The sequence below is a fragment of the Oncorhynchus clarkii genome, chromosome 24, assembly GCF_045791955.1.
Source record: "Oncorhynchus clarkii lewisi isolate Uvic-CL-2024 chromosome 24, UVic_Ocla_1.0, whole genome shotgun sequence".
In the NCBI taxonomy this organism is placed as follows: Eukaryota; Metazoa; Chordata; class Actinopteri; order Salmoniformes; family Salmonidae; genus Oncorhynchus; species Oncorhynchus clarkii.
The window spans coordinates 425000-447846 of record NC_092170.1 but is presented as its reverse complement, the minus strand read 5'-3'; the positions used below and the strand labels follow the sequence as shown (position 1 = coordinate 447846).

General features: G+C 41.1%; 1 pseudogene; it reads right to left on the bottom strand.

Annotated features, from left to right (window-relative positions):
• Positions 1 to 3314: 3314 nt before the first annotated feature.
• Positions 3315 to 20918, bottom strand: LOC139382212 (interleukin-1 receptor accessory protein-like; annotated as a pseudogene).
• Positions 20919 to 22847: the final 1929 nt, after the last annotated feature.

Here is a 22847-nt window from a genome sequence, read left to right as displayed (position 1 = left end):
TTGAAAGCAGTATGATGACAAAGCATGGGTGAGAGATAAATGTTGTACGTACTAAAGATTTAGAAATACTGAAAAGCATATTAAAATGAATTGACCCCAGCTTTATCAGAGTATTATGGAAGCATGAAAATATTTGCGCTGTTCTGTGAAGGGAGTAGTACACAGCATTGTACGAGATCTTCAGTTTCTTGGCAATTTCTCACATGGAATAGCCTTCATTTCTCAGAACAAGAATAGACTGACGAGTTTCAGAAAAAAGTTATTTGTTTCTGGCCATTTTGAGCCTGTAATCAAATTCACAAATGCTGATGCTCCAGATACTCATCTTGTCTAAAGAAGGCCAGTTGTATTGCCTCTTTAATCCGTACAACCATTTTCAGCTGTGCTAACAATTGCAAAAGGGTTGTCTAATGATCAATTAGCCTTTTAAAATTATGAACTCGGATTAGCTAACACAACGTGCCATTAGAACACAGGAGTGATGGTTGCTGATAATGGGCCTCTGTACGCCTATGTAGATATTGCATAAAAAATCATCAGTTTCCAGCTACAATAGTCATTTGCAACATTAACAATGTCTACACTGTATTTCTGATACATTTTATTATTTTTTAATGGACAAATATATTAGCTTTTCTTTCAAAAACAAGGAAATGTCTAAGTGACCCCAAACTTTTGAACGGTAGTGCATATCACAGAAACGTCCACTGAAAGGAAATATAAGAATGAAGATCAAACCTCAAACGGAAACATATGTTTGACAGTGTGTGTACAGGTATGTGTGTGGGAGGTTGGTGTGGGTGGTCAGCCTATCACCCAATATGTGTGCTACATCCAAATTTGCACCCTATTCCCTTTATGGTGCACTACTTTTGACCAGGGTCCATATGGCTCTGGTCAACAGTAGTGCACTATGTAAGGAATAGGGTACCATTTGGAACACAGATGTGGTAAACATCATGGAAAGTTGCTAGGTTATGTCTTCAGGTGTTCTCCATGTCCCTGAGTACAGTATTTACCCTCCATGAAGACAGATAATGGTTGAGCCCTGCGTAAACATGCACTTTGGCACCTTCGACACCCGCACCTGTCCATGGGGTAGGTAGAGCGTATACACCTGCTACACTAGGGGTATGTGTGTGTGATGGTATCTGCACCTGTACGCTACTGTTATATCCCTCTAACCCTGACACACACATCCAATCACAGTCCTTATCTGGTCAACCTTTCAGAATTAATAAAGAAGCCATGAAGATGTCAGTACAGGGTGGGGACAGACGCGGTGACATCAGGGCCTTCCTGTTACCCCTGCCTGCCTGCATGCCCGTATGCCCAGGGACAGTTTTGTAACCACTGTACTGTACATGGAGCATCCTATGGAATAGATCATAGTAGCTGTAGCATGGCCACTTACTCACTGTGTTGTTTTAACTCTATCATCATGTCGCCATGTACAACGATAATGTTGGGAAGCTTCTGCCATGTTTTGATAACCCTGTATAACTGATGATCCGTGATAATAGTTATAGCTGCCTGTAGTAGTTCTCTCATTCTGTATGTTGTGTTTGATGATCCATCAACGGCTGTGGGGAAATATCATTCCCTCTACCAGAGCGGACTGAGTTGTCCAGCAAAATTAAATATTTTTCTAAATTACTCTAGTCAACTCAAAAAACAACAAAAAAAGTATCCTTATTTATATCCTTGTGTAATACTAATGTGGTATAAATCATATTCTCGTCACCTCCTGTCAAATCCTTTCCCGTAATATATAATTGCCCATTTCTCTTACAATGACATTTCTGGGTTGCTTTCCAGGCCCCTCGGCGGCCTAAATAATGCTCAGTGATTCGTTTGTGTTACTATATACTTGTACACCAATTTACTGCCATTCAATCTGAGCCCCGATTAGGTCAATGTACGCTTTGCTCATGCTCTAATTGTATCTCTGGTCCTAAGACGTTGATGAAATCAATTTCCAGGACTCTTGAAAAAGTGCAAGCCTATTCAGGTGCAAGCCTAAACAATTCCCTTCAATGTGTGTGTAATTTGCTTCAATGGAATGAAATGAGCACCTTCACCGAAAGCAGACACTGAGAAAACAGACCCTCCCACCAGCACAATTTCCTCTACTCTCTCTTTCTGCACTTCAGCATTGTAAATGTGCTTCATAACACTGTATGTCATCATTGAACTTGCCCCAATCTATGATCCATATGGAATAAGATTTCAGCTTTTGTGCCGATTGATAATACAACCCTTGTTCAATACAACACATTCATTTCATAAGGAAATACACTATAATCACATAGCGACAAGGTCATGGTTTGTGTAGAATTCTATTGAGTTCTATTGAATTGCATATTCATTGAGACAGGAAATTGTTCTATGGCACATCAAAACCCAGTCTTAAAAAAACGTGCATTGGTAGAGCTGTATGGATTTCTGAACATATGGCATACATAAACCAAATTGAAGTACCATTTGTCATGGGCTCAAAGGACCACCAAAGAAGCAACATGGACAATAGATAGTATATTATGATAATCTAGACACCCCTACCCACCCACAACCAACACGCACACACAGATAAATTTATTGGAGACCAACCAACTCAGGCCAGTGAATGGTGAAAGGGTGACATCTAGTGACGTCTGCCATAGGTCTTCGATAAGTCAGTGAAGGGACCAAATGAGATACAGAACTGACAATCAATCACATAAACACCAGCCTTTTATATGTCACATAAAATGTTTCTCACTACATACCCATAAAATTCACTTTGCACATTTCTCCACTTCAAAAAATAAGTTGTCTCCTCTGCTATTTCAGAGTGTCCTTGGCATTTTGCCAGTAAGTTGTAAGTCAAGTCTATTGCAGTTGTCCGTCTTCAGCTAGTGTTTTACAGTGCAAAGCCATGCCTGATATTGTTGCTGTTATTATTATCTAGGTTGCACGCACAGTTGTCAGAAGTCTGTGGTTGGCTAGGGGAAGGATTTGGTCATTCTGCTTGAGTCTCAGTACTCTTAGGGTTAAGTCCTGCTTGGGCCTTTGTGCTGCCTGGATGAAGTCCTGGTTTGGTCTCTGTGCTGATTTTATGAAGTCCTGGTTGGGTGTCTATGTTGTTTGGATAAAGTCCTGATTGGGTCTCTGTGCTGCTTGGATGAATTCCTGGTTGGGACCCTGTGCTGTTTGAGTGAAGTCCTGGTCCTCAGGTCTGTTACTGTTTGATACCGGATGAAGCTAACCAAGACTCCACGAGGCTCCCTAAAACTCACATACACACACACACACTCTACAGTTCTTACCGCCTCTTAAACCTTCGACCTCTCCTCTACTTCGCACCACGCCATTGCCATCGCTGCTTGCAGCACCCTTCCCATCCGTCTGCCTCTGTAGCTCGGCAGCATCCTGCTGCTGGCACTGAAGGAACAAAAAAGGTCGGCCAGGTCGGAGTGTGATGAGGTACTGTCGATGATCCTCCTCCCCAAGGCCAGTGGCCTCACAGGCAGGGCCAGGCTCAGGCGCTTCCAAAAGCAAGAGGTGGGCGGCTCCAACTGGCGTCCCCTCCAGGTGATGGTGGTGGTACTGCGGCGTAGCTGCTGGGCCTCAGTGCAGGAGGCCCAGCAGGAGACTACCGGGAGGGGGCTGTAAAGGACGGTGATGATGCAGGTGTGGCTGGTGAGCTGGATGTAGAAGCCCAGGTGACACTCCAGCAGGCTGATGCTCTTCTCTGTCAGATAGTCAGGGCTAAGGACCACCAGGAGCCATCAGCTTGACTGTATACACCTGAGGACAGCCTCCGACACATCTGGGGGAGAGACTCACCTTAGGAACCCAGCAAAACGGGACTATGACACTATTGGCAACAATAAATCAAAATCGCATTGTGGTATTTAAACACACAGACATGTATGTGAAAGATAATCATATTCCATATGCATATTATGACAAACTTTAATGAAAATGTGATGAAATGGAGAGATTTAAAAATTCAGATAAAACATTTGCATAATATTGAATAATTACACAAAATGATATAACATTTGTGGGACTCAAACGAGCATTTAACAGAATGCAAAACAAATGAATGGCTTGTCACTCACAAAAAGGAAACAAGACAGTGAAATAATGTGTATGTGTGTGCGTCTGTGTCACGTATATGCTATGCTATTCTGTATTCCAAGTGCGAGTTGTCTCCGCTATGTTATTATGCACGCTGTGTGTCTATAGCTATATTCTGCAGTGGTATAGTGTTACTATCTTGGCTCTGTAGCGAGTCTTTTATCCTTCTGACAGGCAGCTCCACACGCAGTCGCTTCCAGATCCTAGAGGACAGATCACTGGATTTGTCCCCTTTCCAATGTACCAGCGGGGATGACCCGTAGACGCCCACCCACCGCCATGCTGTCAAGCCCTGCCTTGAGCTCCAGCAGGGCCTGGGTCCCCTAGCGACCGTATCCTGGGCTGAGAACCACCAAGAGGCGGCGACTGCGGCCCACAAAGGTCAGCATCTCGTCTGTGATGGCTGGGAAGGGGGAGGGGATCACACTATTCTCACTCAGTCACACAGCGTGTTCGAGGGGGGCGGCCTGTGCAGAGCCTTTGTTCAGGCCAATCCTCCGAAACCTCTAATGGTAATAGCAAGTGTCATCGTTAGTGCCAGAGGAGGTTTGCTATGTGACCTGACCAGGGAAACTCCAGGCCCTAGTTGTAGGCTACTAGGGACTGGAGTTTTTCCTGGTCAGGTCATGTGGTCAGGAAAACCTCCTGTCTGTAATCATCTCCTTCACAATTCCTACACATTTCTACCCACTGGTGCATTTAGTTTAGTTTAGTTTATTTTTTATTTTTACAGGGACAGTGCACATTAATCAACGTTTCAGTAAACGTGCCGGTTTTAGCCAGCCGGCTAATTTTCAACCGCAGTCCCTGGGCAGGTTATTAAAAACAATTACAATCTAGACAATAGCAGCATAGAACAAGCAAGACATAGCAACATAGGACAAGCAAGACATAGCATACAGACAGAGCAACATAGGACAAGCAAGACGTAGCATACAGACAGAGCAACATAAAACAAAAAGCAGCAAGACAAAATTCATAAAAGCAACAAAGTGTTTCCACACCTCACAAGCTACAGACAACAGAGAACATGGAAAGCGGCAACACACAGCTAGGGACCATGTTCACAAATCTGATTGACCTTTAGCCATGTCTTCAAGCATTTTGTGAAAGTGTGATATGTGGTGCAGTTATGTGTGTCTGATGGCAGTGTATTCCAGACATGGGAAGCTCTCACAGAGAATGCAGATTTACTAAAGGTGCTTTTCCTTAGGGGAACTATACAGTCACCTCTCATGGCAGACCTTGTGGATCTGCTGCCATATGTCTGGGTTTTCTGTTTAACAAAAATATTGAGTGGAGGGGGAGCCAGGCCATTAAGGATCTTGAATACAAGACATGCGTCGGTGTATTGCACAAGATTTTCCCAACTCAAGAGCTCATGCTTTCTAAGGATGTGACAATGATGATGGCTATTGGGCTTCCTATCAAGCACTTTGAGAGCCTGTTTGTAGACAGACTGAATAGGTTTTAATGTTGTACAGCAAGCTTGGGCCCAACTAGTCAAGCAGTATGTTAAGTGGGGGAGTATCATAGATTTGAAGTACAGTTTTGCTACCTCTGTAGTCAAACAATTTCGTATAAATCGGAAATTAGCTAGGTTGAATTTGGTTATTTGAATTACCTTTTTCACATGCTTTTTAAAAGAGAGGTTGGAATCAAGTATGATGCCAAGGTACTTAAAATCGGATACCACCTGGAGCTTCTCCCCTGACACATAGACATCTGGCTCAGTAGCATCTGTTGCCCTCTTTGTGAAGAACATGCAAACAGTTTTTTTCACATTGAGATGCAAACACGAGTCACTGAGCCACTTTGTAACCTGGACCATTACAGTAGTGAGTTCTTGTGCAGCTTGTTGTTTGCTCTTTGCATGCACATATATCACTGTATCATCTGCATACATTTGAACTTCAGACCCAGTACAGACAGAAGGCAGATCATTAATGTACAGGCTGAACAGGAGGGCCCCAGTATTGACCCTTGGGGCACGCCCACATCATAGCTACGAGTGGGCGACAGCTCATTGCTCACTCTGACACACTGAGTTCTGCCTTCAAGGTATGATTTCATCCATCTCAAGGCATCAGGGGAAAAGTTGAACTTGGACAATTTTGTGATGAGAATCTCATGGTTAACAGTATCAAAAGCCTTCCTTAGGTCCAGAAACACAGCCCCAACAGCACCCCCTTTGTCCATCTTGGACTTCACATTTTCCAGAAGAAAGCAGTTGGCCGTTTCTGTGGAGTGTTTCGCTCTGAAGCCAAACTGCATGGAGTGTAATGTGAAGGGGCTTTTGTTGAGGTGGGCAATCAGTTGTTCTGCTACACACTTTTCAACAACCTTTGACACCACAGGTAGTATACTAATGGGCCTGTAGTTACTCACGTCAGCAGGGTCGCCTGATTTAAAGATGGCCGTTATTATGGCCGACTTCCATACCCTTGGAAACACACCGAGACCAATAGATGTGTTGGTGACCTTAGTAATGGGGCCAATGAGTGACTCTTTGTAGTTTTTAAGAAAGGTTGAGTCCATCCCAAACACATCTTTGGCTTTAGAGTTCTTTAGTGAGCTAATCACCTTGTTCACCTTTGACTCAGAAACCTCCCTTATGATGAAGACAGGTTGAGTGTCATTCACTAGCACTGAGCCCAAGAAACAAGTGGAGGGGTTCTGTGTCAGTACCCTGACAGAGTCAATAAAGTAGGAATTGAAGGCTATTGCTATTTCGACTGCATCCTGTGTTAGATTGTTATTCACCATGATTTCTAGTCTTTTTGCAGTGTTACTATGGTCTTTCCCTGTTAACTTTTTTAGATTCTCCCATATCAATTTAGAATTTCCCTTTGCTTCACCAATTATGTTAATAAAAAAGTTTGCCTTGGCCTGTCTGATTTCTTTCATCACCTTATTTCTCAACATGGTAAACCTACGTCTGTCATGCTCTAATTTAGATTTTAGGGCTATTTTTAGAGCATAATCTCGTTCTTTCATCAATTTCCAGATTTCTCCATTTAGCCAAGGAAGAGTGCTCTTTTGGCCAGGTTTGGATTTGATTGTTACATTCTATTTCCCTTTCTCTCATGCACTCCTCATCCCTGTTCCATACTGATATCAGTGCCTGAAGATAGACTATACCATTCTGTCTAAGCAGGGGGGGGGGGGGTTCTCCCATACTCCCTCCCTCCAGGAAGGCTGTCCCTGTCGAATATGCCGACAGTATAGCCCAGCTCATTCTCCAGGACCCTATGCAGTGTCAAGAGGACAAATTGCTCCTCCTCGCATACGAGATGTAGATGTCGTACTCCTTGTCGACTGAATGAGGGAGGAAGTGGAAACTCAGTAAGAATTTTTTTAAATATGTATTTCACAGATGTCATTAGTAGGGTCAAAAGTTTCCTGACCACTGGACCTGACCAGGCAAAATTATGGGTAACTAACTAAGGCCTGGAGTTTTTCCTGGTCAGGTTTAATAACTTGGAGCCAGACTTTCTTGGTCAGGTGGTCAGGAAAAACTCCTAGATCTAGTTGGTTATTCTTAGCTAGGGCTGTCTGTACAGAAGGTGTCCCACCTGTACATTGTTTGTCGGTTCCGAACCAAGAGCGATAGAGCAGCAGCAGCTCCAGCCAGAAGATGTGGTAGACCACGAACAGCATCAGCATCAGGAACAGAGTCACGCACAGGCCACAGCCCAGCTTCACCGATGGCAGGTACACTGAAAATACAATACAATAAAGATTTGGGTGCCTAGTGGGTACCATAGTCACCTGCAACATATACTGTACCTGTATTCAGGGCACCATTTTCACAATGCAAAATAATTGTGCAAAGTGTGAAAAATAGCATAAACCTCATTTTTTATTTTACTTAGTAAGGCAGGGGATTCCCATTGAGACCAATCTCGCAGTATGATTTAACAATAGTTTAGTAAACTGAGCAATATATCTATAGTTGCTCTTTCTCGCGCACATTGCTGAAGAAAAGTTCAAATGTAATCAAATCAAATGTATTGGTCACATACACATGGTTAGCAGATGTTAATGCGAGTGTATAGCAAAATGCTTGTGCTTCTAGTTCCGACTATGCAGTAATGTTTAACAAGTAATCTAACAAATTCATAACACCTTATACACACAAATGTAAAGGGATGAATAGAATATGTACATGTAAATATATGGATGAGCAATGGCGTGCGGCATAGGCAAGATGCAGTAGATGGTATAGAATACAGTATATACATATGAGATGAGTAATGTAGGATATGTAAACATTATTAAAGTGCCGTTATTTAAGGTGACTAGTGATACCTTTATTAAGTCCATTTATTTAAGTGGCCAGAGATTTGAGTCTGTATGTTGGTAGCAGCCTCTATGTTAGTGATGGCTGTTTAAGAGGCTGATGGCCTTGAGATAGAATCTGTTTTTGTCCCTCGGGCCCAGCTTTGATGCACCTGTACTGAACTCGCCTTCTGGATGGCAGCAGGGTGAACAGGCAGTGGGTCGGATGGTTGTTGTCCTTGATGACCTTTATGGCCTTCCTGTGACATCGGGTGGTATAGGTGTCCTGGAAGGCAGGTCGTTTGCCCCCGGTGATGCGCTGTTCTTATGGTATAGGGGACGGTTGCGTCCCACTTGGGCAAAACCCAGGGAAAATGCAGCGCGGCAAATTCCCAAAAATTATATAAAAATCAAACTTTCATTAAATCACACATGTAAGATACTCAATTAAAGCTACACTCGTTGTGGATCCAGCCAACATGTCAGATTTTAAAAAGGCTTTTCGGCAAAAGCATAAGAAACAATTATCTGATGATAGCACAACAGTAAACAAAGAGGGAAGCATATTTCAACCCTGCAGGCGCTACACAAATCGCAGAAATAAAGTATAAAACATGCCTTACCTTTGACGAGCTTCTTTTGTTGGCACTCCAATATGTCCCATAACCATCACAATTGGTCCTTTTGTTCGATTAATTCCGTCCATATATCCAAAATGTCAATTTATTTGGCGCGTTTGATCCAGAAAAAAAACAGCTTCCCAAATGCGCAACGTCACTACAAAATATTTCAAAAGTTGCCTATAAACTTTGCCAAAATATTTCAAACTACTTTTGTAATACAACTTTAGGTATTTTTAAACGTTTAATATTCGATCAAATTGAAGACGGGTCTCTGTGTTCAATACAGGAACACAACAAACCAAGCTACTTTTCACGTCTTGCGCAACTCTCAACAGTGTTAATTAAGCAGTTCCTAGATGGCCGACTTCTTCATTGCACAAATGAATAACCTCAACCAAATTCGAAAGACTGGTGACATCCAGTGGTAGCGGTAGGAACTGTAGACCAGTTCCTAAGAAATATCGTTTGCCAACGAGATTTCACTGAACAGACAGAGACCTAAAAAAATAAAAAATCGGAATGGTTAGTCCTCTGGGTTTTGCCTGCTACATAAGTTCTGTTATACTCACAGACATGATACAAACAAACAGTTTTAGAAACTTTAGAGTGTTTTCTATCCAATTCGACTAATAATATGCATATCTTATATTCCTGGCATGAGTAGCAGGAAGTTGAAATTGGGCACAAAATGTATCCAAAAGTGAAAATGCTGCCCCCTATACCTTAAGTTAAAAGCGGTGGTTCACACTTTCAGTTTTGCGCGAATGCTGCCATCAATCCACGGTTTCTGGTTAGGGAAGGTTTTAATAGTTCCAGCGGTTACGACATGTCCGATGCACTTGCTAATAAACTTGCTTGCATATACATCAGTGTTGTTGTCTGAGGCTATCCAGGAGCATATCCCAGTCCACGTGATCGAAGCAATCTTGAAGCGTGGATTCCGATTGGTCAGACCAGAGTTGAATTGACCTGAGCACGGGTGTTTCCTGTTTTAGTTTCTGTCTATAGGCTGGGAGCTACAAAATGGATTCATGGTCAGATTTGCCGAAGGCAGGGCACGGGAGGGCTTTGTATGCATCGCGGAAGTTCGAGTAGCAATGATCCAGAATTCTGCCACCTCGTGTCGCGCATTCGATATGCTGATAGAATATAGGGAGTACTGATTTTAGGTTAGCTTTGTTAAAAACCCCAGCTACAATAAATGCAGCCTCAGGATGTATGGTTTCCAGTTTACATAGAGTCCAGTGAAGTTCTTTCATGGACAATGAGGTATCTGCTTGGGGGTGATTTACATGGCTGTGACTATAATCAAAGAGAATTTTCTTGGAAGATAATGCGGTCCGCATTTGATTGTAAGGAATTCTAGGTCAGGTGAACAAAAGGACTTGAGTTCCTGTATGTTGTTGTGATTACACCATGAGTCGTTAATCATAAGGCATACACCCCGCCCTTCTTCTTATCAGAGAGATGTTTGAGAGATGTTTGTTTCTGTTGGCGCGATGGGTGAAGAAACCGGGTGACTGTACCGACTCTGACAAGTATCCCGAGTGAGCCATGTTTCCGTGAAACAGAGAATGTTGCATTGTCTCTCTGGAAGGCAACTTGTGCCCTAATTTCGTCCACCTTGTTATCTAGAAATTGGACATTGGCGAGTAATATGCTAAGAAGCGGTGGATGGTGTGCTCGCCTTTTGAGTTTGACTAGTAGGCCTCTCCGTCTGCCTCTCCTGCGGCGACCGCATTGTTTTGGGTCGGCCTCTGGGATAAGATCGCATGTCCAGGGTGGAGGTCCAAACAAAGGATCCGCTTCGGGAAATACGTATTCCTGGTCATAATGTTGGTAAGTTGTCATCACTTTTATATCCAATAGTTCTTCCCGGCTGTATGTAATAACACTTGAGATTTTCTGGATTAACAATGTAAGAAATAGTAAGAAATAGCACATAAAAAAACTGCATAGTTTTCTAAGGACCCGAAGCGAGGAGACCATCTCTGTTGGTGCCATCATTTTATCTGTCTTATCATAATCGCAGTAATAATAATTTTTGCACTTTGAATAATTTATTTTGCACTATAAAAATGTAACCCTCAGTCTGGTATCAAATATCACCCCTCCTACCTGTATGTCTCATCCTGCTCTCCCTTTCTGTTATGACTGCTTATCCCAACAAAATACATAAAATAGGAAAGGTCTGTGTAATATAGCCAATCTTTCTAGGCTAGAGGATAGGTGTTTTCTCTGGAAATAATGATAATATACTTTGTATGTTAAAACCTCTCTGGGAGGTCGCCAACAGCCAGTGAAAGTACAGGGCGCCAAATTCAAAACAAAATTCCTCAAGCATACAAGTATTTTACACCATTTTAAAGATACAATTCTTGTTAATCCAGACAGTGTCTGATTTCAAAAAGGCTTTACAGCGAAAGCACCACAAATGATTATGTTAGGTCACCACCAACTCTCAGAAAAACACAGTCAGTTTTCCAGCCAAAGAGAGGAGTCACAAAAAGCACAAAGAGATAAAATGAATCACTAACCTTTGATGATCTTCATCAGATTACACTCATAGGACTTCATGTTACACAATACATGCAAGTTTTGTTCGATAAAGTGCATATTTATGTCAAAAAAATCTCATTTTACATTGACGCGTTACGTTCAGTAGTTCTAAAACATGCAGTGATTTTGCAGAGAGCCACATCAATTTACAGAAATACTCATCATAAATGTTGATGAAAATACAAGTGTTATACATGGAATTAGAGACATACTACTCCTTAATGCAACCGCTGTGTCAATTTTTTTTTAAACGGTACGGAAAAAGCAAACCATGCAATAATCTGAGTACAGCGTTCAGACATCAAAGCAGCCAAAAAGATATCCGCCATACTGTGTAGTCAACATTAGTCAGAAATAGCATTATAAATATTCACTTACCTTTGATGATCTTAATCAGAATGCACTCCCAGGAATCCCAGTTCCACAATAAATGTTTGATTTGTTCGATAAAGTTCATAATTTATGTCCAAATAGCTTCTTTTGTTAGGGCGTTTGGTAACAAATCCAAACACGCATTCAGGTCCAGCCAAACGTCGGACGAGAAGTTCAAAAAGTTCCGTTACAGCCCGTAGAAACTTGTCAAACTAAGTATAGAATCAATCTTTAGGATGTTATTATAAATGTTCAATAATGTTCCAACCGGAGAATTCCATTGTCTGTAGAAAAGCAATGATACGAGAGCTGACCCTCTCGTGACCGCGCGTCAGAGCCTGTGGCACTCTGCCAGACACCTGGCTCAATCCGCTCTCATTCGGCCACCCTTCACAGTAGAAGCCTGAAACAACGTTCTAAAGACTGTTGACATCTAGTGGAAGCCTTAGGAAGTGCATTACGACTCCATTTACACTGTATATTGGAATGGCAAAGAGTTGAAAAACTACAAACCTCAGATTTCCCACTTCCTGGTTGGATCATTCAAACAGTTTTAGAAACATCAGAGTGTTTCCTATCCAATACTACTAAATAATGTTGGGGAATAATCAGAATTAGTTGGTAACATAGGTAAGATGTTTTATATTCATCATATGTTTGTAAGTTATTTCTCATCAGAATGTGTTTGTATAATACTGTGGCGGGGTTGCAGTATCTGTTCTATGTCAAGACTAAGTTACTTGGGCCGGAGAGAGGGGAGAGGTCAAGCGTGTATCTCTTCGCTCCACAATGTCTGTCTGCCAGTCAATGTGTCTCTGATATATTGTCAAGATAGGATGGATTTGATACTGTATATGCCTGTTGATATGGAGGATTGGTTTATGGTTCTGAGTTTGAGAAAATAACATAGTTTAGGAGACAAAGCTGAACGATAAATTATGCCGATGCTGTCTGGCTATGTGTGTCTTTGCTATAAAGGATCTCAGTTGCAATGTGTAAGGGACTCTCAGAGAATTCATTGATAGACACTGAATTGATCTGAGAGTCACAGGGTTGTGATAGAGCTCATATAATTAAAGATGGACTTTGTGATAACTAACTCTGACTTGTGTCTGGTTTGCTCTCATGATTTGGTAAATAGAGGAAATTTCCACGACAATAATAATATGCATATATTAGCATCTGGGACAGCGTAGCATGCAGTTTACTCTGGGCACCTTATTCATCCAAGCTACTCAACACTGCCCCCCTGTCACCAAGAAGTTAATTCTTTAGAGTCTAAGATGTTGGGGGAAGCGTGGGGTGCTAAGATGACATGTGGAATTGTTTAAAGAAGGTCATACTATGGATCATTTAGCTATTTGATTTTGAATTTTAGGACCCCTCTTGGTATAAAAAAAAATATGTAAAAAAAAATTATTTGATGAAATATTGATTTGGGCCTTTACTACAAAAGCCCATAGAAACACATTGAATAACACATTCAGAAATGGCAAAAAAGAACAATAAATCATAAGAAACAAGGTTTGAAGTGTCTGTCCTAAACCTAGGAGAAATAAAACAAACTCAGGAAATATATAAATATATATATATTTTTACCCATATTTAATTAACCCCTTTTTTGGGTAGGCACAAAACTACTTTCATACATCCATTTTTTTTTTTTTTTACCGGTACCAGTTACCTTCAGACGAGTCTTGTGACACTTGTGGGGGTCTTAGAGAAAAATGGAGACGACCAACGTGTTTGTGAGAATCTCCCCTTTCCACAGTGGGGGGTCTTATTTGTTTAGTGTTTCGGACGCTACCAAACAGAAGTTGGCACATCGACAGTACCAACTATAGACTTTTTTTGTTATGCAACTTAGATTGATGCACCGGTGCGTCAATCGACTATAGGGGTTTAAGCACCTTTCAAACAAGTCATTGCAGCCCAATGTGCTTCACAAGTTATTGCTTGAAATAATAAAATATAGTCGTATACTAAAGAATGTAGCATGTAAAAATAAAACAAAAAATGCCAAGTGAAAGAACAGAGCAAGATATAAAACAATGGTATAAAAATACTAATAAAGGAAACAATAAAGATAATTTATCAAATGTGAAAAGCAATAAAACTGAGAATAAAAGGCAAATTAGTTCAAAATCAAGATTAGAATACTTGTATATTTAAATCATGTTACAGTAAACAGTTCAAATTTTATCTCTGCTGCTTACCCTCTGCAGAGGTGAATGAAATAAATATTTCACAACTATTTCCATTGAGAGTTTTTTAAATTCTACCATGGTAACAATCACACAACAGTCCACAAGATAAACCACAGAGCGCTAGATACACACTACTTTCCCATACTGACTAATACACAAATTATCAACAAATGTCATATTGTGTCATGCTATGCTCTGTGGTGTGCCGACTCATTCCTCAATGAGAGGAGAGGATAGAAACAAACAAAAATAACAGTATAGAAGAGTAGAGAAGAATAGAGATGAGAAGAGACAGTAACAGAAGAGAAGAGTCAAGAAAAGACAAAAGAGGATGAGACTTACCTGGAAGTGTTTGAGATGCGGCGATCAGCTAGCTGCTCTACAGTCTTCCCATCGATGGTCCACCAGGTCTTCCTAGGTCCTTCTAGGTAGGGCAACAACACTGTGCATGTGAGATTCACCTCTGACCCTGCAACAGTCACCATGGCGATCAATGTCTACTGTGCTACTGTGTCACCATGACAATATCACCCCATCGCTACAGCCATGACTACAGCTTTCTCACATGAACATTTTTATATATATAAAAAAAAAGGAATAGTAACAACTCACCAAAAAAATAGAAGTAAAACTCTGAAATGGTAGTGATTTTACTCGAGTTTCCAATGGCGTCCTGTAAAATGTTCTACAGTATGTAGTTATTTAATTACATCCATTTAATGTGGAACTGTCACTTTTGTCTGCACCCTGTGATGGAAATATTATTATTGGCACAATCAAAGAACAGCTAAACTTGTACAACACTCTACACTAACTGGTGCACAACTATAACCTCTAACAATGCACGCTGTGAAATATGTTAATGAGGCCCAGAAGTCACAATCCCATGCACCCACATGTGGTCAATAGATTGGAAATGTACGGTATTATGTGGTAATATTACTCTAACACCTGAAATACAGATATTTCCTCACCCATGATAATTGTCCCACAATGCAGTGTAATATTTTGTCAAACATTTACAGTGTTAAGTCAAATCAAAGTATCCAACTTTCTGTTATCACATATGCATCTCCCCAAACGGACTCAATAATCATCACCCATCTCAACTTTCAAATTAGTGACAGCCAACACATAAGATATGTTAAGCAAACTCAGTTAACTTCGAAGTTCTAAAACTGATCTCAAATCAGTTACTAAATCTCATATTGGCCTCCTCCAACCGTGCAACAGTCATTAAGGCGATCAATACTGCTGCATTACCATGGGAACAATGTCTACTGTGCTGGATATTGTTCTCATGACAATATCACCGCTACAGCCATAATTACAACGTTGTCACATGAGCAATGTGTATAATATGAAAAAAGGAATAGCCACAACTCTGATGTTGATGATTCAATGTGTCAATGTTTAGTTTTTTTCTATATTTATTCAGACAACTGTCACAACCATAGGCTTAGTATTCATTCTAATTCTATGATCAGAACAGTGAGTAGTGGGATTAGTGGGGAAGTGATGGTCTAATTTTCAACTGAATTGTATGACTTCAAATCAAATTTATTTTATTTCAAATCAAATCAAATTTATTTGTCACATACACATGGTTAGCAGATGTTAATGCGAGTGTAGCGAAATGCTTGTGACTTGTTATGGGGAAAGGGTTGAATTTGAGTTGAGTAAATTGGACTTGATATATCTTGATATGCACCGAGTGTGCAAAACATTTAGAACCACTTCCTACTGAGTTGCTCCCCATTTTGCGCTCAGCCTAAATTTGCTGGGGGAATGGATCCTACAAGGTGTCAAAAGCATTCCACAAGGATGCTGGCCCATGTTGACTCCAATGCTTCCCACAGTTGTGTCAAGTTGGCTGGATGTCCTTTGGGTAGTGGATCACTCTTGATACACATTGGAAACTGTTGAGCGTGAAAAACCCAGTAGCGTTGCAGTTCTTGACACACTCAAACCGGTGCGTCTTGCACCTACGACAATACCACGTTCAAAGGCACTTAAATCTTTTTTCTTTCTCACTCAACCTCTTAATGGCACACATACACAATCCATGTCTCAATTTTCTCAAGCATTAAAAATCATAGCCTTCACCTGGATTCACCTGGTAAGTCTATGTCATGGAAAGAGCAGGTGTTCCTAATGTTTTGTGCGCTCAGTGTATATCTTGATCAATATATAATATATTGATATGCTGATGTATCTGATAGTCCCTCTCTACCTACCATGTTTGACAGGATAGAGTTGCTCCTTGGCAGGGTTGAGTATAATGGTATTTTTGGGTGAACCACTGGAAGCTGAGAGAAACAAAGCAAAAAATACACTCAATTTGTCAAAAGTTTGACTTAGTTATCCATCAAACCTAACTACAGGAAATACTCAAACATACATATCACAAAAGGATGTAACGTGCAAGGTTCATAGTCTCAAAACATTCAGATAGTTGTAAAAAAAGGCCTTACACACTGCGGTTACATTGACCCCTCTGGTGAAGTTGATGGCTCTTCCTTTGGTCTCGTAAGTGACCACACAGTGGTACAGTCCTTGGTAGTGCTCCATTACATTACATTGATGACCAGCTTGTCTCTTTTGAGCACACGATCAATGTTCCCGAAGGCGTTTACACTCCTGCTTCCTGGTACCACAGTTACCATCAGTTCTCACAGCATGAGCATGAAGAGAAAATAAAAACAGAGATGAAATGAGTTACACAGGCTGATGGAACTGAGCACCATTTAAGTAAGTCACTGGTGGTATAAAGCCCTGTGGTAATATAGCCTCTAATCTACATTACCTCTTTCTGAACAGGTCCTGAGTTTGGCTATGTCTTGTTCCTTCAGCAAATTAAGGTTACATTCATAAAGTGGTGTATAATTAAGTGATATTGCCCAAGAAGCTGGTGTTTGGAGGATATATTGGCATGGGTGTTGTTAGGCCCGAGACAAATATATACTCCAAACACCGGCTTCGAGGGCTGATGGGGTCTAATCGGGCCCACGGCTGGTTTTAGTTTTAAAAAATTATAATAATTATTAGTAATAAAAAATTGGAAGGGGGGAACAAACTCAATATACTTTAAAACAACTTAAACCAAATTTAAACTGTAGAAATTATACCCGACCTACATTCATACAGTTTGACTGTATCCAGCTCGCTAATAATCACCGAAATGAAAGCTAGACAGTCAGGGAGCATCGCAAAATTCCCAAAATTATGGATAGAGAACAATTTTGACGGCAAGGAAATATAATTATTATTCATTGCGGCCCTCCGGATCTAGTTGAAACCCGAATGAGTTTGACAGCCCTGGCATTGTAGTTCAATACATCAGAGCTTGTCGAACAGTCAGACTATTTGGATTTCATACAACCATGAGAGCCAAAGCATAAGATATGATCAGCAAACTCAAAACATAAAGGTTGATTTAACTTAGAAAGTTCTAAACCTTAACAAAAAGTTACTAAAACATTGGAGAGGCCTCAAATGTTGTAATCAGTCAAACTTTGTAAATCAGTCTTGAATTGGCACAACATGGAAATTCATTTAGAAAATAAAGGAACTTACTGTAATTTACTATCCGGTATCTTAGCTGAACATTTGTTGTTCATTTTACAGCTAACAAATGTAATAATTTGCTAGACCAGAATGTATTGTAGTCTACAGTATTATATTGTAAACTGGTGTAGCAGCACATTACTGTATGATTTACTGTAAAAATAAAAATACAGAAATCAATTACAGTGCTGGTTTTCTGGTTGAGAAGACATAATGTATCCAGATTAAAATGAAAGTTTTGTTACAAGCAGGTCAAGACAACATTTTCATGATTTGATCAAGGCGTGATGTTTTGTGGTCAATTAAGGCCAGGCACCACACTCTAATGGTGTTTTTTCCCCCTTAATCATATCACAATCAACTTTTACCAGTTGAATGTAGACAGAAATAGAATACTTTTTTGTATACATTTTTCCTGAAATATTTTATTAAGACTAGGCATAATACTGCCCCCTTTGGATGAATTGCATGCCCATAGTAAACTGAAAAAAATTCTGTCCAAAATTGCTAATATATGCATATAATAATTATTATTGGATAGAAAACACTCTAAAGCTTCTAAAACCGTTTGAATTATGTCTGTAAGTATAGCAGAACTCACAAGGCAGGCAATCTCCCAAACTAGTTTTGGAATACTGAAAGTTGGGGCAAATTTGACGTCATCGCCCCCACCCTTCCCAACCAGCTATGGATCTGGAGACACTTTCTATGTCTTCCACTAGATGTCCTTATTCAGTAGAGCGTTTAATTGTGCGTTAGGGCGCGCTTTGGGCACAGAGCTTCCTTTGTTCCAGCTCGCCTGAGAAGAAGTGTGATTGTCCGGTTGAATTGAGAATTGTTTTGTACGTTTATAACATCCTAAAGCTTGATTCTGCACTTAGTTTGACCAGTTTAGTCGACATATAATATGTAATTTTGAAGTTTTGATGCGCAACTGTTCGGGACCAGAAGTCATTTTGGATGCATTTCAGCTGAAAGTGGTAGCATATGCTAATACAAAGACACACGACTTGAAACCAAACGCTGTATTGGGTAAGTATGACTCCTTCCACTACATTCTGATCGAAGACCATCAAAGGTAAGGGAATATTTTGTTGTAATTTTGTATTTCTGTTGACTCCAACATAGCGGAGAAATATTGCTTACGTCTGAGCGCCGCCTCAGATTATTGCCTAGTGAGCGATTTCTGTAACGTTAAAAATAAATGTAACACAGCAGTTGCATTAAGAAGCAGTGTATCTTTTTAAAGTACACGAGGTGGTCTCATTAAATATGCACATATTTGCAAATCCTGCAAATACATTTCTCTGGACACAATTTAGATTGCGAAACACCAAACACCTATTTAGACTCAAACACCATCTCTTCAAAGTATGTTATTATAGTCCAGTTTGTTACATTCTCTATGAAAAGGGGCTTTTAAATTATGTATAACACTAAATAGTGAGCTTTGACATATAGTATGTCCATTTTAAAGTGGTTAAAATTCGTGACATTTTGTTGACACTCGTATGATAAACTAAAGAAAATATAAATGTATCAAGATTGAGATTTTTATGTTAACTTTTTGAAAATACTAATAGACCAAAATACCAACAAATCTAACAAAAAATGGAGATGGAAAAAAGTAATTTTAGCCTGCGGTGCCTGGCAAAATTATAACCTAAAACTTCCTTGTACAACCTAGTATACAATCTGACAACAATGTTTTCCCCCCACCAGTACTTTTTAATAAGGAACCTATTTTGAAAATTTCATCAAGTAATACACCTTCATAGCTGCTATTGGTACTATGTACTGCATCAAAGTGATACTACTAGCCTTTCTCTCATATTGTAAGTGAAATGAGTTGTACACAGACAGATTGAGGATGACCTTACATGGTACCAGGTGACAGAGTGGCTAGCATTAGGGAGCATGATGTCCTCCAGGTCAGGGCAGGTTAGGGTACTGCTCTCCTGTAGGGGCGCGATTACAAGGGTGGAAGGCACGGCAGCCTTCACCTCACAGTTAGGGTCTTGCTCTCCTATAGGGGCGCGATTACAAGGGTGGAAGGCACGGCAGCCTTCACCTCACAGTTAGGGTCCTGCTCTCCTGTAGGGGTGCGATTACTAGGGTGGAAGGCACGGCAGCCTTCACCTCACAGTTAGGGTCCTGGCCATGTGGCACCACCTCCAGACGCACAGCAATCTTGGCAAACAACGTATTGTTTCTGAGAGGGGAAAGTGTACACACACACACACACACACACACACACACACACACACACACACACACACACACACACACACACACACACACACACACACACACACCATGCTAAATCAGACAAACTTTGACTGTAATCTTTCAAAAAAAAAAGATATTGTAGGTCAGGAAGTTTTGGGCTCAGGATATGTGTCACGGCTCTCGTCGTAATGAGGATCAGACCAAAGCGCAGAGTGGTAAGTGTTCATGATTTTATTTGGTCACAAAAACACTCAAACAAAATAAACAAGAGGGAAAACCGAAACAGTTCTGTAAGGTGCACAAACTATACAGAAAACAACTACCCACAAAACACAGGTGGGAAAATGGCTGCCTAAGTATGATTCCATATCAGAGACAACGATAGACAGCTGCCTCTGATTGGGAACCACACTCGGCTAAAAACAAAGAAATAGAAAACATAGAAATAAAGAAACTAGAATGCCCACCCTAGTCACACCCTGGCCTAACCAAAATAGAGAATAAAAACCTCTCTATGGCCAGGGCGTGACAATATGGCAAACTTCCTGACCGTCCCACAGGTAATGATGATGGGTTCAAAACATTTAAAGAACGTCTAACTTTTTATACAAACATCTGCTCATAGACAGGTTCTTGGTTGCATGGGTCAAAACTCCTGGCCCTACCGAGCCCATTCTCCATCCTACCTCAGCATGCAGATGTACTGGCTGGTGTCCTGCGTGGTGGTTGACTGCAGCCACAGACTCTCCCTCTCCTTGCTGAGCCTCTGGTCGGGGTGGTGGAAGTCGATGGGTTGTTCCAGGTCCTGACCTGCAGCCACGTGGTACCACACCAGGTTGAGGCCCGCTGCCTGGGCCGAGCTATAGTTGTAGACAGTGGGGTGGGAGAAGAGAGGGCAGGGCAGCCAGCCTTTCTCCCCCTCCATCACCCACACCGCTCCATCGCCTGACTCCATCGCCTGACTCGCCCCAGTCGTAGCACTGGAACTCTAAGAGAGGGATTACTCTCTCTCTCTCTCGCGCTCCCTCTCAGATTCACACTCTTCCTATTAAATGCACCCTATGGAACATCACAAATGAATCCCTTCTGGAGCCATCCATTTCCAACAACACTTCCTCCATACTGACACTTAACACAGGACCCCCCCAAGGTTGTGTCCTCAGCCATCTGTTGTACTCCCTGTTCACCCACAACTGTGTGGCTTTGCAAGACACCAACTCCATCATCCATCAAGATCATCAAGGACAACAACCACCCAAGCCACTGCCTGTTCACCCCGCTATCACCACGCTATCATCCGCTATCATCCAGAAGGCGAGGTCAGTACAGGTGCATCAAAAATGGGACCTAGAGACTGAAAAACAGCTTCTATCTCAAGGCCATCAGACTGTTAAACAGCCACCACTAACATTGAGTGGCTGCTGCCAACACACTGACTCAACTCCAGCCACTTTAATAATGGGAATTGATGGGAATTGATGTAAAATATATCACTAGCCACTTTAAACAATGCTACTTAATATAATGTTTACATACCCTACATTATTCATCTCATATGTATACGTATATACTGTACTCTATATCATCTACTGCATCTTTATGTAATACATGTATCACTAGCCACTTTAAACTATGCCACATTATTTACATACTCATCTCATATGTATATACTGTACTCGATACCATCTACTGCATCTTGCCTATGCTGCTCTGTACCATCACTCATTCATATATCTTTATGTACATATTCTTTATCCCTTTACACTTGTGTGTATAAGGTAGTAGTTGTGGAATTGTTAGTTAGATTACGCGTTGGTTATTACTGCATTGTCGGAACTAGAAGCACAAGCATTTCGCTACACTCGCATTAACATCTGCTGTGTATGTGACAAATACATTTGATTTGATTTGATTTGAAAAGGTTTGCTAACGACACCCTGATTGTAGGCCTAATAACCAACAACGACAAGTTGTTGAGAGGAGGTAAGTGAACTGGCATTGTGGTAAAAAGACAAAAACCTCACACTCAACGGCAGCAAAACAAAAGAGTTGATTGTTGACATCAGGAAGCAGAGGAAGTTCCTCGGCGTCCAAATCACAAAGGACTTGACATGGACCAACAACAGCACTACTCTTGTCAAGAAGGCGCAGCAGTGTCTCAACTTCCTAAGGCGGTTGAAGAAATTCGGCATGCCACCAAGGGTCTTCTCCAAAAACAACCGCTGAACCATTGAAAGCATCACGGCCTTGTACGGTATTGCTCCATCCACGACCGGAAGGCCCTCTAGTGGGCAGACGGTATTGGAGCATGAGGTCTGAAAGAAATTGTCTCTGAGCCTGTGAGTATCTACATGCTATCAAACTGCTGAACACTTGAACTGGACTGACCACCTGCTCTGATTCTCCAAAACTTAGCACGCACACACACACACACACACACACACACACACACACACACACACACACACACACACACACACCCACACACACACACACACACACACACACACGCAAACACACAAACATTCATGCTCCACATACATCACAACTGCTGCTACCAGACTTTTTTTAGGGGGTAGATCAGCATTATTATTGCAGTGAGATAGTGGCTTCCAAGAATGTAATTGTCTGCATCACTTCCAATCCCATATACAGTGCCTTGCGAAAGTATTCGGCCCCTTTGAACTTTGCGACCTTTTGCCACATTTCAGGCTTCAAACATAAAGATATAAAACTGTATTTTTTGGTGAAGAATCAACAACAAGTGGGACACAATCATGAAGTGGAACGACATTTATTGGATATTTCAAACTTTTTTAACAAATCAAAAACTGAAAAATTGGGCGTGCAAAATTATTCAGCCCCTTTACTTTCAGTGCAGCAA